Below are 17,757 nucleotides of genomic sequence, written 5' to 3' on the forward strand. Positions count from 1 at the left end.
GGAGCTCTAGGAACAATAGCACAGACAATCATCTCATATGAAGTAATGTAGCAGTTATTCTATTCTCAGTCTTACTGATAAATGGATCATTTACACTTTCAACAGTAATTATTACACAAGAACACCTATGACTAATTTTCTCCTGACCCCTACTCAGAATTTGATTATCTCCGCAGTAGCAGAAATCCAATGAAGCCCCACTTGATTTAACAGAAGTAGCATCAAAACCTGTATATGTCTTCAATGTAGAAAATGTAGCAGGCCCATTCACCCCGTCCCTCCTAGAGAATATGTCAATTTCCCTATAATAAACATTTCCACAGCAATCTATTTTTAGGAGCATTCGACAATCCCTAGGTGCCAGAATTATAGATTCTTTCATCTTGTAAATATAGTTTTTAAGAAAAAAAATAATTTTTATAGTTTTACTACCTTTAAACAAAATGTACTCCATTGCTGTGGAATATTCCTTCATAGGAGCGTGCATGGTTCATTTCTGCATCCGCCTGTGATGGCCTTCAGGTTCTTTCAGGTTTGGCTCCTGTGGCTGCGAGTCCATGTCCGTGTGTCCTGGTGCAGGGCTGGTGGGTTTGTGTTCACCTGGGAGGAGCACTGTGGGTCTCTGTGCAGGGACTTCGCTATCTGAGGCCCGGTTGTTTCAGAAGTGGTTGCATCCCCCCGTTGCCTACCAGGCTTTCCATTGCTCCACATCCTGCTGATATTTGATACTATGTCTTTCACGTCTGCCATTCTGGTAGGTGTATGCACGGTATTTTTCTTATGGCTTTAATCCCTCTGTTGTTAGTGAAGTTGTACATCTTGTGGTATTCATGGACTATTTCCTGTTGTTTTTTAAAAAGTTTTAAAAATTGTGGTCAGATATACATAACATAAAATTTACTATCTTAACCATTTTTAAGTGCACATTTCAGGGTCAAGAAGTAATTCACACTGTTGTGCAAACCTGACCACCATCATCCTCCAGAACTTTTTCATCTTGCAAAATTGAAACAGTCCCCATTAAACACTCACTCCCCATTGTCCCTCCCTCAGCCCCTGGCACTCAACATCCTACTTTATGTCTCTATGTTTCCGACTGCTCTAGGGGCCTTGTAGGAGTGGATCAAGCACTGTTTGTTTTTTTGTGTCTAGGTTACATCACTGAGCATAATGCCCTCAAGGTTCATCCCTGCTGCAGCCTGTGTCAGAATTGCCTTCCTTTTTAGGCTGAATAGCATCCCCTTGTATTGATGGACCGTGTTTTTCTTCTCCATTCATCCATTAGTGGACACATGTAATATCTACATTCATTTCTGCTGTCATAATATTTGTGGAATAATATCAGAAAGTCCTATGAATCAAAAGTCATTTGCCATTAGCTTTTTTCTTAAACTTTTTGTTGTGGAAAACATCAAGGCTAAGAAAAGGGTAAAATACATGTCAGCTTCACTTGTGTTCAGGAATTAATGCTTTACGGATTCACTTTATTCCCTGTGTGTGTGCTATGTGTGTGCATGTGCCTGTTTGCATACATATGCTGTGCATGTGCATAGGTATGTGCACTTGCACACATTAGTGTGTGCATGGGCATATGCGTGCATGTGTGTTCACATGCTAGTGTGTGAATATATTTGTGCTGTGCACATGCATATGTCTGTGTGTGTGCTGTGCCTGCCCGTGCGCACACCTGTGTGTTTGCTGGAACCACTTGCAAGTTGGTTGCAGACTGAATTGTGCCCCAGATATATCCGCACGCAGCTGCTCTAACAATCCTGCGTAGCCACGTAAAGGTCACAGATCTCAGGGATTTAAATGGATGGAGCAGGATATCCTGACACAGAGTTTGTCTTCCAATGACTGTCACTGTCTCAGTAACATCCTTCACACCTTCTTTAAGCCCCATTCAGGGTCCAGTTTAGACTCCCATTACATTCAGTCGCCTGCCCCAGGTCCCCTAAAGCAACCATGTCACCGTTGGAGAGCCCGGCCAAGGCTGGGGGTGCCCCTACTGTTGGCCTGGCCTCCAGGCCCTGCACTTGGCTCCTGTGTTCCCATCTCTCAGCCAGGCCCCGACTTGGATGGGGCCGCCACCTCTTTCCACACAGGGTCCCATCGCCCAGTCAAGGGGGTTCATTCTCCCCAAACACAGCATCAGGAGTGGGGGGGGGTGACAGTCCCCACTGGGTCTCCTTCATGTGAGACCCTGTGCTGTTGAAAGAGCAGGCACCCTGCCCTTGGGGGTGGGGGGCTGGGGGGTGACATGCGGCCCACGATGGGCAGGCGGGTCTCCGGGTGGGGCGAGCCAGTGTGCAAGGAGTTCCGCTGTGGGTTCTCCTCTCCAACGGCTTCTGTGCCCCTACCTCTCCCCGTGCCTCCCGTCGAAAACAGCGCGGTGCCCGGGACGGGAGCCATGGGAGCCGTCAGCCACCGCCCCCTCTACACACACACACACACGCACACGCACACGCACACGCTGCAGGGAAGCAGGGCCTGAGTGAAGGGCTCTCAGCGGCCCTGAGCGCCCCGCCCGGAATCGGCCAGCCGAATGGACAGACCGGATCTCCCGGTCCGGACCATGCAGGACTCTCCTGCCTGGGCTTCCAGTTTGGCCGCCTCCTTCTGGAAGCCTGGGAGGCTGGAATCAGGCCACTTCTTGTCTGTCCTGGCAGCAGACTGGGCTGCACTCTAAGAAGTTCGTGGCTCGCCCGTGGATCCTGACCATCAGGTGGCCAGAGAAATTGGGAACATTTCTGTTTTGCCTGTTGAAGTGTTTAATGACAAAGATTTTGTTCAGTTTCCTGATGTGGGTGTCCAAAGATGAGAGACCCATGTGTGTGATCTGTACCTCCTATGAGATCAGCCCTAAGCTAGTTTAAACATGATCAAGTTCTGTCTACATGGTAGATTTAGACCTCTGCATGTCCTGTCTACTGATTATGTTTAGAGCTGACCATGTGTTGTCTATAATAAGAAGATTTAGACCTGACCATGTTCTGTGTACGCTAGGACTATGGGGACCTGGGTAGAGACCCGGCCGGGCCTCAGTACTGGGAAGCTCCGTGCCTGCATCTGAATGTCAGTGCTTAGATGTCTGGGGTCTGGAGCTGAGGTGGGCTTGTCTACGTAACAGCCTCTCTTCTGAGTGTGGTGACCTGGTCCTCCCAAGGGTCAGTGCTATGGTTGGGGCCTTAGTCATAATCCCTGCAAGGTTCACCTTCCCTGGGGCTCATGGAGAATCCTCAGGAGGACTACCTGGCAATAATTCCAATTCACCAGCACGTGCATGGTGCATAGGGAAGCAGGTTTAGCTGGTGAATTGATTGCAGGGCACGCAGATCGGGCAAAAGGCCGATGGGTGACAGCTGAGGCTGCTGCTGAGCTCTCCCTCCAGTCTACCGTCCGTACTCAGCAGAGTCCAGAGCTGCCCCTCGGCTTTCAGCCCTGCTGTCCTGTGAGTTTTCTCAACATGTAAGTGAGACGAGAAAGGACTGAGCATGCCAGCACCAGGGTCGTGTGTTCAACTCTAGTATGAAAGCTTTAAAAACAGTTAAAATCACACAGAACCAAAGTGAGAAGAGGAGGACTCCTCTGGGACAAGTGTGGGGAAAGGAGACCCTCCTGACACTTTTTCCCATCCCAGGAGGTCCCAGGGACCCAGCTTGTTTCCACATTGGGGGAGCCCCCTGCAGAGCCATGGTGTCCTGACCAAGGGGACGTGTGACCCCAGGTGCAGGGTCTGGGGAGGTGAGGTCACCCTGGGACTGTGGACATGTGACCCAGGTGGAGGGGTCTGGGGAGGTGGGTCACCCTGGTGAGTGTGGATGTGTGGCCCCAAGGTATAGGGTGTGGGGACTGTGTGGGTCTCACCATACCTGCATGGGTCAGGATCACATGTATGGGGAGACCGCATATGCGCTCTTTGCCTGCAGTGTGTCCTGTCCCCTTTGAGATTGCCAACCTCTGCATTAAGGGTGTTGTCCTGATTAACCTGTGGTTCCTTTTCTTCTCTTAATCTTGTCACAATCATATGAGGTCAGGCATGTTTGAGTGGGTTGCTGCTCTGGGTTCCGGTGAGTGACAACACTTGGTGGTATCATATTAATACTATAGCATATCATATGTCTAATCTATGGGGGTCACCACTGCCTGGGTCGCCCTGGACAGAGGTCAGGTGAGCACAGACTAGCCCCCCCTAAGAATGGTCTCCCACGTGCTCTGTGAGGGTACCGTGATGGCCCCTAAGGTAGGGGACTGTGTCTGGGCCTCCGACATTTGTGATGAAGGGGAGTCGAAATGGAATCACAATTAACAAGACATTATTTTAAGAATTTATTTTAAGTGAAATAAAACACACGTCACATACCCTTTACCATCATCACCATTTTAAGTGCACGTTTCTGAGGCATCAGATATATTCACTTTCTCGTGGAGCCATCACCACCATCCCTAGAACTTTTCATCTTGCAAAACCAAAATTCCACAACCATGAAAGTCTCATTCCCCATTCCCGCCCACTGCCCCTGGCACCGATATCCACTTCAGTCCCTGAGTTGTCGACTCCAGGGCACCCACTGGAGTGGAATCCTGCAGTGTTTGCTGACGGGTCATTTTGGAAGAGCTGACTTTCAGTCTGAAGCTCTGCCTGTTTGCATCTGAAGAATCTGCATTTAAGGAGAGGGTGTATGAGGAAGGGGGTGTATGCGGGACAAAGGTGCCCGGGGTGCAGGTGAGCCAGGACCTGACCAGCTGCCTTTTGGGTCCTCTGGTCCCATCTCTTGGTCTGTGCCTCATCTGCATCATCACTGTCCCCGCTGGCACCGCTGGGGTGTTGTTGTCTGAGTGAGATTCCCCTGGTGCCCCTGCTCTCCTCCCCTCCTCCGGCTGCTTGGGGAGGGAACTGCTTGCTGTGTGGTCTCTACTCCTGAGGCATGAAGGACCCTGCAGCATGGACCTGCAGAGTGTGGGGTGTGGTCCCAAGAGCAATGGGCCCACATAGGACACGACATCGGGGCGTGACAAGTGCTAGGGCTGCCTCATCGCTGACAGGGATTGTGGCCCAGATCCTGCTCGAGAGGGCGTGGTGGGTGGCCTGGGACCCTAGAGGCCCCATTCCTATACTGGAGCTTGGAGAGTGCATCCCCATGGGCTCCAGATTCACCCCATATCTCAGCCATATCCCTCTGTCCTGTCTTTGAACTCAGGAAAACGAGCTCTCTTGTCCACAACATAGGCCTGGTCCTGTTGATATTAGGATTCTTGAAGTTAGGCGTCCTGGGATCGCAGCTCTTTTTAGGCCTGAGAAGGAACAACTCCGGAGTGTACAACAATTTCAGATGAAACTCATATTCAATGACTATCCCTAACTACTCGGTTGTTGACTTCTATTAGTCATTATTCTCCTGGTTTTAGCTCTGATGTGGGGATTACAGAGGAGTCAACATTTAAATCTTCATAATCTGTGTATTTGTAGCTTCAGTATCATTACTGACCCATAGTTTTTTATGGTTTGGGAAGAGTTATTGATTTCATGTATCATGTAAAGGATTCACAATGATGATAGGGCAATTAAGATTACAATAATAGCTAGTAAATTGTTCACATTTTCTCTACCTGTGCATCTATTGTATGCATATGAGTTTAGATGTCAATATGAGTGAAATGATATAGAGGACTAGAGATCTTATTTTAAAAATCACTATTAATGTGTGATGAAGAAAATGTAAAAGTTCTTCCATAGTCGGGGATGTTGTGTCTTGAGAGCCTAGATGAAATTGATATGCCTTAGTGATATACAGGCTTTTAGCCTATCATTTAACTTTGACAAAGCTACATCACTTTTTACTTTTATCTCATTTATTGAGGAAGACATAATTGTTATGGTGTTGGCTTGAAACGGGTTGAAAAGGACTTGAGTCCTTCCTTATTTTACATTTACATAGGTAGGATCTTGAAACATAGGATATGGTGGAGGACATCCGTGTAACCATTCTAGGTTAGGAGTAGCAATTCCCACTGCTAAGACTTCTTGTTTAGACACAAATGCTTTTCAAAGTATGAAGATTATTAGCATTACTGCTGCTACTGGGATGAATGAGCCTAAAGACAAAATATGTCATGTTGTGTGTGCCTCAGGGTACTCAGACTAACGTAGTGACACCCCTGAGAGGCCACGAAAGTGCTGCAGGAAGTCATATTTACTACTACAAATATACTGGTGAAGTGAATTTTTGCTCATGCTGAGTTAACTGTATAACCTGAGAATAGTGGGAATCAGTGTAGGAAGCCTCCTATAATAGTGAAGACTGCTCCCATGGACATTAGGTCATGGAAGTGTGCTACTACATAGTATGTATCCTGGAGGACAATGTCTGGGGATGAGTTGGCTAAGATGATTCCTGTCAAACCACCTACTGTAAAAAGAAAAACCAAAGCCTAAAACTCATAATATAGTGGGAGGTCATATAGTATTACCTCCGTGAAGAGTTGCTAACCAGTGACTTCCCTGGTGACGCAGTGGTTAAGAATTCGCCTGCCAATGCAGGGGACATGGGTTCGAGCCCTTGTCTGGGAAGATTCCACATGCCGCGGAGCCAAAAGTCCGTGTGCCACAACTACTGAGCCTGCCCTCTAGAGCCCGCAAGCCACAACTACTGAAGCCCACGCGCCTAGAGGCCGTGCTCTGCAACAAGAGAAGCCACTGCAATGAAAGGGCCGCACACCGCAACGAAGAGTAGCTGCCGCTCACCGCAACCAGAGAAAGCCTGTGCGCGGCAACCAAGACCCAACTCAGCCAAAAAAAAAAAAAAAAAAGAAAAGAAAAAGAAAAATTAAATAAAGAATTGCTAATCAGCTAGATACTTTTACTCCTGTAGGGATAGAAGTAATTACGGTAGCTGATGCAAAGTATGCTCCTGAGTCCACAGCTATCCCTATGGTAAACATATGATGGGCCGACAAGAGAACTCCTAAAAAACCAGTGGACATGACTCATACTATTCCCAGATAGCTGAAAGGCAATTTTTGTCCTAAATAGTATGTAATGATATGTGAGTTTATAACAAACCCTGTTAGGCCATGAATAAAGACTTCAGGGTGAGCAAAGTATCAAAATAGGTGTTGGTATAGGATTCGGTCTCCTCCTGCAGGGTCAAAGAAAGTAGTGTTTAGATTTCTGTCTATTTTTTTAAATATTTATTTATTTATTTATTTATTTATGGCTGTGTTGGGTCTTCGTTTCTGCGCGAGGGCCCTCTCCAGCTGTTGCGAGCGGGGGCCACTCCTCATCGCGGTGCGCGGGCCTCTCACCATCGCGGCCTCTCTTGCTGCGGAGCACAGGCTCCAGATGCGCAGGCTCAGTAATTGTGGCTCATGGGTCCAGCTGCTCCGCGGCACGTGGGATCCTCCCAGAACAGGGCTCGAACCCGTGTCCCCTGCATTGGCAGGCGGACTCTCAACCACTGCGCCACCAGGGAAGCCCCTAGATTTCTATCTCTTAACAGCATGGCAATTCTGGCTGCTTGGACTGAGATTGGTAATTATAGTAATATGGCTATAGTTGGGGAAGATTAAACAAATAATGGTGTTTGGTATTGGGATATGACTGCTGGTTTTGTATTAAAGACTATAGTAATAAAAGTAATAATACCAAGAATTGAGGAGACACCTGCTAAATGTAAGGAGAAAACAGTTAGGTCGACAGAGGCTCCTGCATGGGCCAGATTGCAGGCTAGAGCTGAATACACGGTTCCACTGGTACCAGAACCAGCTTCTACTCTTGGTGATATGAGTAGGAGTAAGAATGATGGGGGAAGTAGTCAAAAGTTTATATGATTTATTGGGAGAAATGCTACTTCAGGTGTCCGAGTTATTAGTGGCCCAAGTCAGTTTTCAAAGCCTGCAATCATAACGGGTACAGCTATAAAGAAAATTATTACAAGTGCAGGGACTGTTATGACGACCTTACAGATTTGGGCATCTCCAAGGAGCGGTCCAGGGCAGCATAGATCAGCCTGGATTAATATAATTAAGGTGCTGCCTGCTACTCCAGCTCAAGCACCAAATAGTAAATATAAAATGCCGATATCTTTGCGATTTGTTGAAAATAATCAGCAGTGTATGAACAGAGGTAAAATGACTGAGTTAGCATTAGACTGTAAATCTAAAGACAGAGATTGAGCCCTCTTTCTGGCAAAGCCTGTGGTGAATCAACAAATTGAATTGTAACTTCAGAGAAGCAGCTTCAATTCTGCCAGTGATTTTCCTGCCTTTTTTTTTCTTTTTTTCTTTCTCAAATGAAGGAGAAGTAGACTGAAGCCAGTTGACTAGAGGATTTGCCTGTTAACTAAAGTTTCCTGGGGTTAAAACTCATCAATCTCGTAAAGATTTGGCTTAAATACAGTGTTTGCTTTACATTCAATTGATGTAGAAAAAAAGTCTTGCAATCCTTATTTTTAGGAATTAAGTAAATTTCACTTGTTTAGGGTTTTGAAAGCTCTTGGTCTGAACTAACCTAAATTCCTAGTCCAGCACCGATAGAATGGGTGTTGTGTGTAGTAATCGTGTGGGTATTATGATTGGTAATGATAGGAAGGTTATTTCTTTGTATGTTCAAATTGTTTTGTGTTTGTGTTGTTTAATGAAGGGAATATAGTTAGTGATGTGGAGTATGTTAGCTGCAAGTAGAAATATATGCTGAGGACTGCTATGATGGCTATTAGTGTTGGTAGAATGATGTTGTCATTTCTGTTATCTCTTGGATAACTATTCATTTGGGTAGAAACCCTGATAGTGATGGGCGATGTCCTAATGATACAATAATGGTGAGGAAAATGATTGTGATGGGAGGTGTTTTATCTCATGTGTGTGATAACGATAATCTTGTAGTACATGATCTGGGCATAAATAAGAAGAAGATAGTGTTGTTATGATATAAATTAGCATGTTTAGGATTGTTATAATCTGAATATACATTATAATAGCTGTTATTCATCCTATATGGGCAATTGATGAGGAGGGTGTAATATTTTCCCGGTGAGTATGGCGAAGTCTGCCTCAGCCTCCAGCTATGATTTATAATATCACTATGATTAATAGTATATTTAGGTTGATGGATGGTGACATGTGGTATAAAACTGATAGGGGTGCAATTTTGTCATGTTGATAGCATCAGGTCTGCTGTTCATGGGATGCCTTGTGTGACTTCAGGCACTCAGAAGTGAAATGGGGAAAGTCCTACTTTTGTGACAAGGGCGATTGTCATGAGGGTGGATGCTGCTGGATTAAAGATTCTTCTTATTCATTGTGCTCTTTGGCCAGAGTATATTAGATTAATGATAATAGCCATTATAAGTAGTATTGATGTGGTGGACTGTTTTAGGAAATATTTGTTGGATGCTTCTGTAGCTTATGGGTTCATGTTTTTTATTAGAATGGGGATACCATTAAGCAGTGTGAGCTTGTTATACAATTATATTTCCTGAGAAAATGGTCAGTAGAATGATTGTAAAAACAATGAGAGTTTATTAGCACAGGTAGGATATACAAAAATATTTTGGGGGTATGGGCCTGAAGCTTACTTAGAGAACTTTACTATAGAGCATGTGGTGTAATGTGGTAGGTAGCATGGAGAATGTAAAATTATTAGGAAGAATTCAATTCCAGGAATAAGAGCATTGAAACCTCTATGATTGACTCTATCAAAGTAACTCTTTTGTCAGACATATTTCGTAAATTTGTGGTGGGTTGCCTGGTATGATGACAAATAGTGAAAACTCTCATATACATAGGGTTAATGTTAGTCGTAAAAAAAACTTTTTATAAGAGATGTATGCGTTGATCATATCAAAATTGTAGGTAGGAGGCTCAAATTCATAGAAAGGAGATTGTTAGATGTGTTTTAATGATGACTTGGGCTGTATATAATTCTGGCACCTAGGGATTGTCGAATGCTCCTAAAAATAGATTGCTGTGGAAATGTTTATTATAGGGAAATTGACATATTCTCTAGGAGGGACGGGGTGAATGGGCCTGCTATATTTTCTACATTGAAGATATGTACAGGTTTTGATGCTACTTCTGTTAAATCAAGTGGGGCTTCATTGGATTTCTGCTACTGCGGAGATAATCAAATTCTGAGTAGGGGTCAGGAGAAAATTAGTCATAGGTGTTCTTGTGTAATAATTACTGTTGAAAGTGTAAATGATCCATTTATCAGTAAGACTGAGAATAGAATAACTGCTACATTACTTCATATGAGATGATTGTCTGTGCTATTGTTCCTAGAGCTCCAGTGAGTGAGTATTTTGAATGTGAAGTTCATCCAGATCTGAGGATGGAATAAATGGCTAGGTGTGATATGGCTAAAATAAATAATATGCCTACATTTATATTAATTAGTGGATAAGATATGGGAAGAGGAATTCATGTTGTGAGAGCCAGGGTTAAGGCTAGCATTGGGGTTAAGGCTAGCAAGAGAAGCCACCGCAATGAGAAGCCCGCGCACCGCAACAAAGAGTAGCCCCCGCTTGCCGCAACTAGAGAAAGCCTGCGCATAGCAACGAAGACCCAACGCAGCCAAAAACAAATTAATTAATTAATTAATTAATTAGTTAACTATTTTAAAAAAAGTACTATATCCTTCTGTACAGCTTCTCTGGGAAGAACAGAGAGATGGCGTAGGAGAGTGAGAAAGACCAATATTTAGTGCACATCTCTCATGCAGGTGCTCTGCTGGCTCAGACAGATTTATCCCCACTTTACAAAGGAGGAAATAATCTCAGAGTGGTTTAGTAATTTTCCCAAAGCCAAACAGCTATGGAGTGGCAGAACCAAGATCTGAACCAAGTCTGTTACCTTCAAAGCCTAAGTCCTCATCACAACAAAACCCAATTAATATTTACATTTATCGAATTACATTGCAACCTGGGGAGTTCTTGGCACAATCCTGAATAAGAGTGAGAAAGAAAGAAATAGCATTGTTCCCACAGTCAACCCAAATTTTTGGAGCAGCTCCTAGATGCCTGTCCCTTTTGGGGGTTCAACAGTGATCAAGACAGGAAGAGTCCTGCTTTCATGAACCACGTAGTGGGGAGGAGAGACGGGTGCAACTTGGGTGAGGGATTTCACCTTGCTGGACCTCTGTTTTGTCATCTGGAAAATGGGATGGGTGTTCCTCATTTTCTGGGATTGTCCAGCCCTCACATTCTCTGATTCCATAAGAAGCATTCGTTTTCCTGTTTCTTTAAAATTCATTCAGGCCGTGAGCTGTGATGAATGTTGTTAGCTGCTCCCCAAAGCACTCTATTCCCACCCTTTTCCTGTGATCAGGTCTTTCCCGAAACATGACTCACAGTCAGTCAGTCAAGTCACAGAACCTAAGGGGCACCCAGCAGAAAAATTCCAACCCTTGCTTCCCAGGAGCTCTGCGATCTACCTGCCAGGTAAACTTAACTCACCTGGCACAAGGTGGCCATCCCTGGTTTCACATCAACATGATCTCAGGCACAAACCTCCTTGTTTTTCCATTTTGTCTTTAAGTTACTTGTTGAAACAACTGCACAAATATGACAAAGGTATAAAATCAGGCATCTTCTGCCCCCAGTGCCTACTAATAAATGATTTTCTGCCACTTTAATGATAAAGATAGAACATTTCAACATTCTGCTACCCTTATTATTTGTCATTTTTGTTGATATTTCTATTGAATACATCTTTCAATATTTTAACAATGGAACATTTATTTAGGTTGTTCCAGACCCAGCCTCTAGTGGTAAAGGTTTTGTTGTTATATTTCTGTTATGTTTCCTTTAAAAATCATTATCCTATTTAAATGGATTAAGTCAATTCTATAAGCATTTATCTTATGATATGGATGAAATTGATACATAGAGGGCAGTAGTACAAGTTGATTGGACTTGAGAACCTCTATTAGCACAGTTAAGTATAAATATTGTCTATATGTAAACCAAAGTACATGCCGAGTGAGATTCTCCGACTTTTTTTCACTGTCTGCCCCTCAAGCCTGTGGGAAATGGAATGTTTCTTGCCATATCAGTAAACAAAGGATGTCACAGTCTTCAGCACTTGCAGGCCTCCAATGTGAGCCGGCGGGCCCTGAGGCACTCAGGATATGCAAATACAGAATGCAGGCCCCAGAGAGCTGAGGTGCATATCAAAGGAAGGATTTCAGTGAGCCCATGCAAAGAAAAGCGCCACATTCCTCACCTTGGGAGAGCTGGTTTTCCTTAGTTAACAATCACCTTTTGATGTTCCCCATTACCTGCGCCAGTCCCCTGCCCTGTCCCCTCCCCCCGGTACTTTAGCTCAGGGAGGAAGGAGCGCAGAGGGACTCGGCTGAATAAGGGGCCTGCGCGCCTCGGGAGGAGTTTTCAGCCGCTTTCCCCGCAGTCGGGAGGAGGGGCGCTGACGCTGCAGCCGGACCCTGCGCCTCCCTTGCCCCGTTTCCCCTCAGGACGCTCAGGCCGACCCCCTCCCCACGCCCACCAGGCCTCGCGAGCCAGGCCGAGGGCAGGGGCGAGAGGAGGGACCGAAGTTCCCGGGGACCAGACGCTGGAGGCCGCTCTTTCTGCACAGCAGCGGCGGGTGGCAGCGAACCCCTGCCCCTCAGAAGCTGGTCTTGTGCTGCCGCCCGGGCACCGGACCAGGCGGAGGGTCGGCGCCCACTTACCCGGCCCGCCGTCCCCGCGACTGTCACGGCTTCGGCCGCCGGGGCACCTCCAGAGCCGGCAGCCTCAGTGAGGTCGCCCTCCCCTCGGGCTCCGGGGCAGTTCCATGAAGGCGGAGGGAAGAGACCCCGCCCGAGCCGGGAGTTCCAGCTCTGAGGAAACGCGGGCTCTGTTCAGCGCGCAGTGGGTGGGACCGCTCTGCCCCGAGGCCTTCCGGGAGGGAGCGGGGCGGCGGGGGAGGGAGCCGCCAGGAGCGCAGGGCCCCGTCGGGGGTCCTGGAGGGGCGGCCCGGCCTGGGGGCCACGCCCACTGTGGCCGCAGCCCAGGTCTTTTTCCTGGAATCCTACACGAAAAAGTTAGAAAGATACACAGTCTATAGTAAATATTCACAAATGATTGTTGCTGCTGCGCTCACTATTCTATTAAAGGTGTAAAATCCATAAAACACTTTACGTTCAAAATTAAATATGAATTTTTACCTTTCTAATTATGTCTCTGATATTCACAATTGTGGTTAATGAATCAGAGACTGTGGCATCACTAGGTAAAAATGAGCTTGTTAAAAAAATAGAACTCAGGCCCACCGGACCTACTGAATCACAATCTGCACTTTTACAATCTCCCCAGTGTACTTGTGTACCCATGAATGTTGAAAGGTACATATCTACCTCGACATGTCTTTTCTGTATGAGAAGTACACACATTTTATCCAGTTTGATATAAATAAAACACTCAAAAATGCATACATGCATATGCCTGTGTTGAAACCATCATTTTATCATTTCTTTTCCAGACAACTATAGTCTCTATATTGGTTTTGTGGATCACATGCCATACTCTCTTCTTGTAGTTAAAAATAAGGTAGAGAAAGTTACTTTGTTAAAAAAAAAAATATATATATATATATATATATATGAGTGGATAATTGAAGACACTCTTCTAAATTAAAAGCAGTTCTCTTAACTTGCTGTTTTCTACTTGGGTCACATTATGAACTCTTCCCGTGGCCACATGGCATGTGTACTTTTAATTTCAGGGACTGCTGACATTCCAGGATGTGGCCATAGATTTATCTCAAGAGGAGTGAGAATGCCTGGACCAAGATCAATGGGAATTGTACAGGGATGTGATGTTAGAGAAGTACAGGAACCTGCTCTCCTTGGGTGAGGATACCTTCCTTCCAGAATTCCTTATGCAACCACAGGGTTTGGAGTCCTTCATTTGTAGAATGTCTCCTGAAATCTTCTGCTTCCTACAATAGGGTTTCAGATTGCAACGTTTCAGGAAAGATTGGGAGTTTGTGGGTATAATTTTTCTTATTCTATTAAAATTGCAGCCTCCCTTTTAATATACTTTGTAACTGCTTGGGATGTGTCTATATGAACTGTGTACTATATGCTTCTGTTATAGTCCTTACAATATTTTATTGTCTTATTTTCTGTAACCATTTTCCATGGATTCTTTGGGCTTAAGGTATATTAAAAGGGAGACTGCGATTCTCCCTTTAAAAGGGGACTTATTAAAAGGGGACTTCCCTGGTGATGCAGTGATTAAGAATTCGCCTGCCAATGCAGGGGACCCGGTTCGATCCCCGGCCCGGGAAGATCTCACGTGCCACGGAACAACTAAGCCAGTGGGCCACAATTACTGAGTCTGCACGCCACAACTACTGAAGCCGGTGTGTCTTGAGCCCGTGCGCCATTTATTTTTTGGAGAATAAAACCACTTCTGAGTGATTAAAATTTAGGCCAGCTAGTCAAAATGCTTTATCACCTGTTCTTCTAAAACACTGATCAATGGAACAAGTTTTACTAGGGATAACAGTGTAATTGTATTCTGGAGTTCATATGGGCAATATGGTTTATGACCTTGATGCTGGATCACGACATTTCAATGGTATAACTGCTATTAATTGTCTGTTTGTTCAACGATTCAAGTCTCACGTGATCTGAGTTCAGACTGGAGTCATCCTGGTTGGTTTCTGTCTATTGCAGATTTCTTCCAGTATGAAAGGACAAGAGCAATACGGCTTACTTTACAAAATGTCTTCAAACTAAATGATGATATAATCTACATTCAATTAATTTATACATACCCTACTGTAGAACAGGGTTCGTTATGCTGGCAGAGCCCGGTAATTATGTAAAACTGAAACTTTTTCTGCACTGGTTCAAGTCCTCTTCCTAAGAATATGTTTATAATCAACATTCTTTCACAAATTACCCAATTTAATTCACCATAGCATTCCTCATATTAACTAAATGGAAAATCCTAGGCTATATACAAATCCAGAAAGGGCCAAAATTCATCAGCCCCCATGGATGATTACAACCCATTGCTGAGGCATTCAAATTACTTATTAAAGAACCACTATGTCCACCAACATCATCAATTTATATATTTTTGCCCCAATGCTAGCCTTAACCCTGGCTCTCACAACATGAATTCCTCTTCCCATATCTTATCCACTAATTAGTATAAATGTAGGCATATTATTTATATTAGCCATATCACACCTAGCCATTTATTCCATCCTCAGATCTGGATGAACTTCACATTCAAAATACTCACTCACTGGAGCTCTAGGAACAATAGCACAGACAATCATCTCATATGAAGTAATGTAGCAGTTATTCTATTCTCAGTCTTACTGATAAATGGATCATTTACACTTTCAACAGTAATTATTACACAAGAACACCTATGACTAATTTTCTCCTGACCCCTACTCAGAATTTGATTATCTCCGCAGTAGCAGAAATCCAATGAAGCCCCACTTGATTTAACAGAAGTAGCATCAAAACCTGTATATGTCTTCAATGTAGAAAATGTAGCAGGCCCATTCACCCCGTCCCTCCTAGAGAATATGTCAATTTCCCTATAATAAACATTTCCACAGCAATCTATTTTTAGGAGCATTCGACAATCCCTAGGTGCCAGAATTATAGATTCTTTCATCTTGTAAATATAGTTTTTAAGAAAAAAAATAATTTTTATAGTTTTACTACCTTTCAACAAAATGTACTCCATTGCTGTGGAATATTCCTTCATAGGAGCGTGCATGGTTCATTTCTGCATCCGCCTGTGATGGCCTTCAGGTTCTTTCAGGTTTGGCTCCTGTGGCTGCGAGTCCATGTCCGTGTGTCCTGGTGCAGGGCTGGTGGGTTTGTGTTCACCTGGGAGGAGCACTGTGGGTCTCTGTGCAGGGACTTCGCTATCTGAGGCCCGGTTGTTTCAGAAGTGGTTGCATCCCCCCGTTGCCTACCAGGCTTTCCATTGCTCCACATCCTGCTGATATTTGATACTATGTCTTTCACGTCTGCCATTCTGGTAGGTGTATGCACGGTATTTTTCTTATGGCTTTAATCCCTCTGTTGTTAGTGAAGTTGTACATCTTGTGGTATTCATGGACTATTTCCTGTTGTTTTTTAAAAAGTTTTAAAAATTGTGGTCAGATATACATAACATAAAATTTACTATCTTAACCATTTTTAAGTGCACATTTCAGGGTCAAGAAGTAATTCACACTGTTGTGCAAACCTGACCACCATCATCCTCCAGAACTTTTTCATCTTGCAAAATTGAAACAGTCCCCATTAAACACTCACTCCCCATTGTCCCTCCCTCAGCCCCTGGCACTCAACATCCTACTTTATGTCTCTATGTTTCCGACTGCTCTAGGGGCCTTGTAGGAGTGGATCAAGCACTGTTTGTTTTTTTGTGTCTAGGTTACATCACTGAGCATAATGCCCTCAAGGTTCATCCCTGCTGCAGCCTGTGTCAGAATTGCCTTCCTTTTTAGGCTGAATAGCATCCCCTTGTATTGATGGACCGTGTTTTTCTTCTCCATTCATCCATTAGTGGACACATGTAATATCTACATTCATTTCTGCTGTCATAATATTTGTGGAATAATATCAGAAAGTCCTATGAATCAAAAGTCATTTGCCATTAGCTTTTTTCTTAAACTTTTTGTTGTGGAAAACATCAAGACTAAGAAAAGGGTAAAATACATGTCAGCTTCACTTGTGTTCAGGAATTAATGCTTTACGGATTCACTTTATTCCCTGTGTGTGTGCTATGTGTGTGCATGTGCCTGTTTGCATACATATGCTGTGCATGTGCATAGGTATGTGCACTTGCACACATTAGTGTGTGCATGGGCATATGCGTGCATGTGTGTTCACATGCTAGTGTGTGAATATATTTGTGCTGTGCACATGCATATGTCTGTGTGTGTGCTGTGCCTGCCCGTGCGCACACCTGTGTGTTTGCTGGAACCACTTGCAAGTTGGTTGCAGACTGAATTGTGCCCCAGATATATCCGCACGCAGCTGCTCTAACAATCCTGCGTAGCCACGTAAAGGTCACAGATCTCAGGGATTTAAATGGATGGAGCAGGATATCCTGACACAGAGTTTGTCTTCCAATGACTGTCACTGTCTCAGTAACATCCTTCACACCTTCTTTAAGCCCCATTCAGGGTCCAGTTTAGACTCCCATTACATTCAGTCGCCTGCCCCAGGTCCCCTAAAGCAACCATGTCACCGTTGGAGAGCCCGGCCAAGGCTGGGGGTGCCCCTACTGTTGGCCTGACCTCCAGGCCCTGCACTTGGCTCCTGTGTTCCCATCTCTCAGCCAGGCCCCGACTTGGATGGGGCCGCCACCTCTTTCCACACAGGGTCCCATCGCCCAGTCAAGGGGGTTCATTCTCCCCAAACACAGCATCAGGAGTGGGGGGGGTGACAGTCCCCACTGGTTCTCCTTCATGTGAGACCCTGTGCTGTTGAAAGAGCAGGCACCCTGCCCTTGGGGGTGGGGGGCTGGGGGGTGACATGCGGCCCACGATGGGCAGGCGGGTCTCCGGGTGGGGCGAGCCAGTGTGCAAGGAGTTCCGCTGTGGGTTCTCCTCTCCAACGGCTTCTGTGCCCCTACCTCTCCCCGTGCCTCCCGTCGAAAACAGCGCGGTGCCCGGGACGGGAGCCATGGGAGCCGTCAGCCACCGCCCCCTCTACACACACACACACACGCACACGCACACGCACACGCTGCAGGGAAGCAGGGCCTGAGTGAA

At 45.2% G+C, this 17,757-nt stretch overlaps 1 long non-coding RNA gene across 1 annotated transcript; it reads right to left on the reverse strand.

The window, feature by feature from the left end:
• Positions 1–4,358: 4,358 nt before the first annotated feature.
• Positions 4,359–12,789, reverse strand: LOC130706899 (uncharacterized). The gene is made up of 3 exons (XR_009006939.1): positions 12,686–12,789; positions 11,454–11,551; positions 4,359–4,661 (listed from the first exon to the last, which is right to left on the reverse strand). It is a non-coding gene; the product is annotated as an uncharacterized LOC130706899 (long non-coding RNA).
• Positions 12,790–17,757: the final 4,968 nt, after the last annotated feature.

This window comes from Balaenoptera acutorostrata, unplaced genomic scaffold (genome assembly GCF_949987535.1).
Source record: "Balaenoptera acutorostrata unplaced genomic scaffold, mBalAcu1.1 scaffold_215, whole genome shotgun sequence".
Classification (NCBI taxonomy): Eukaryota; Metazoa; Chordata; class Mammalia; order Artiodactyla; family Balaenopteridae; genus Balaenoptera; species Balaenoptera acutorostrata.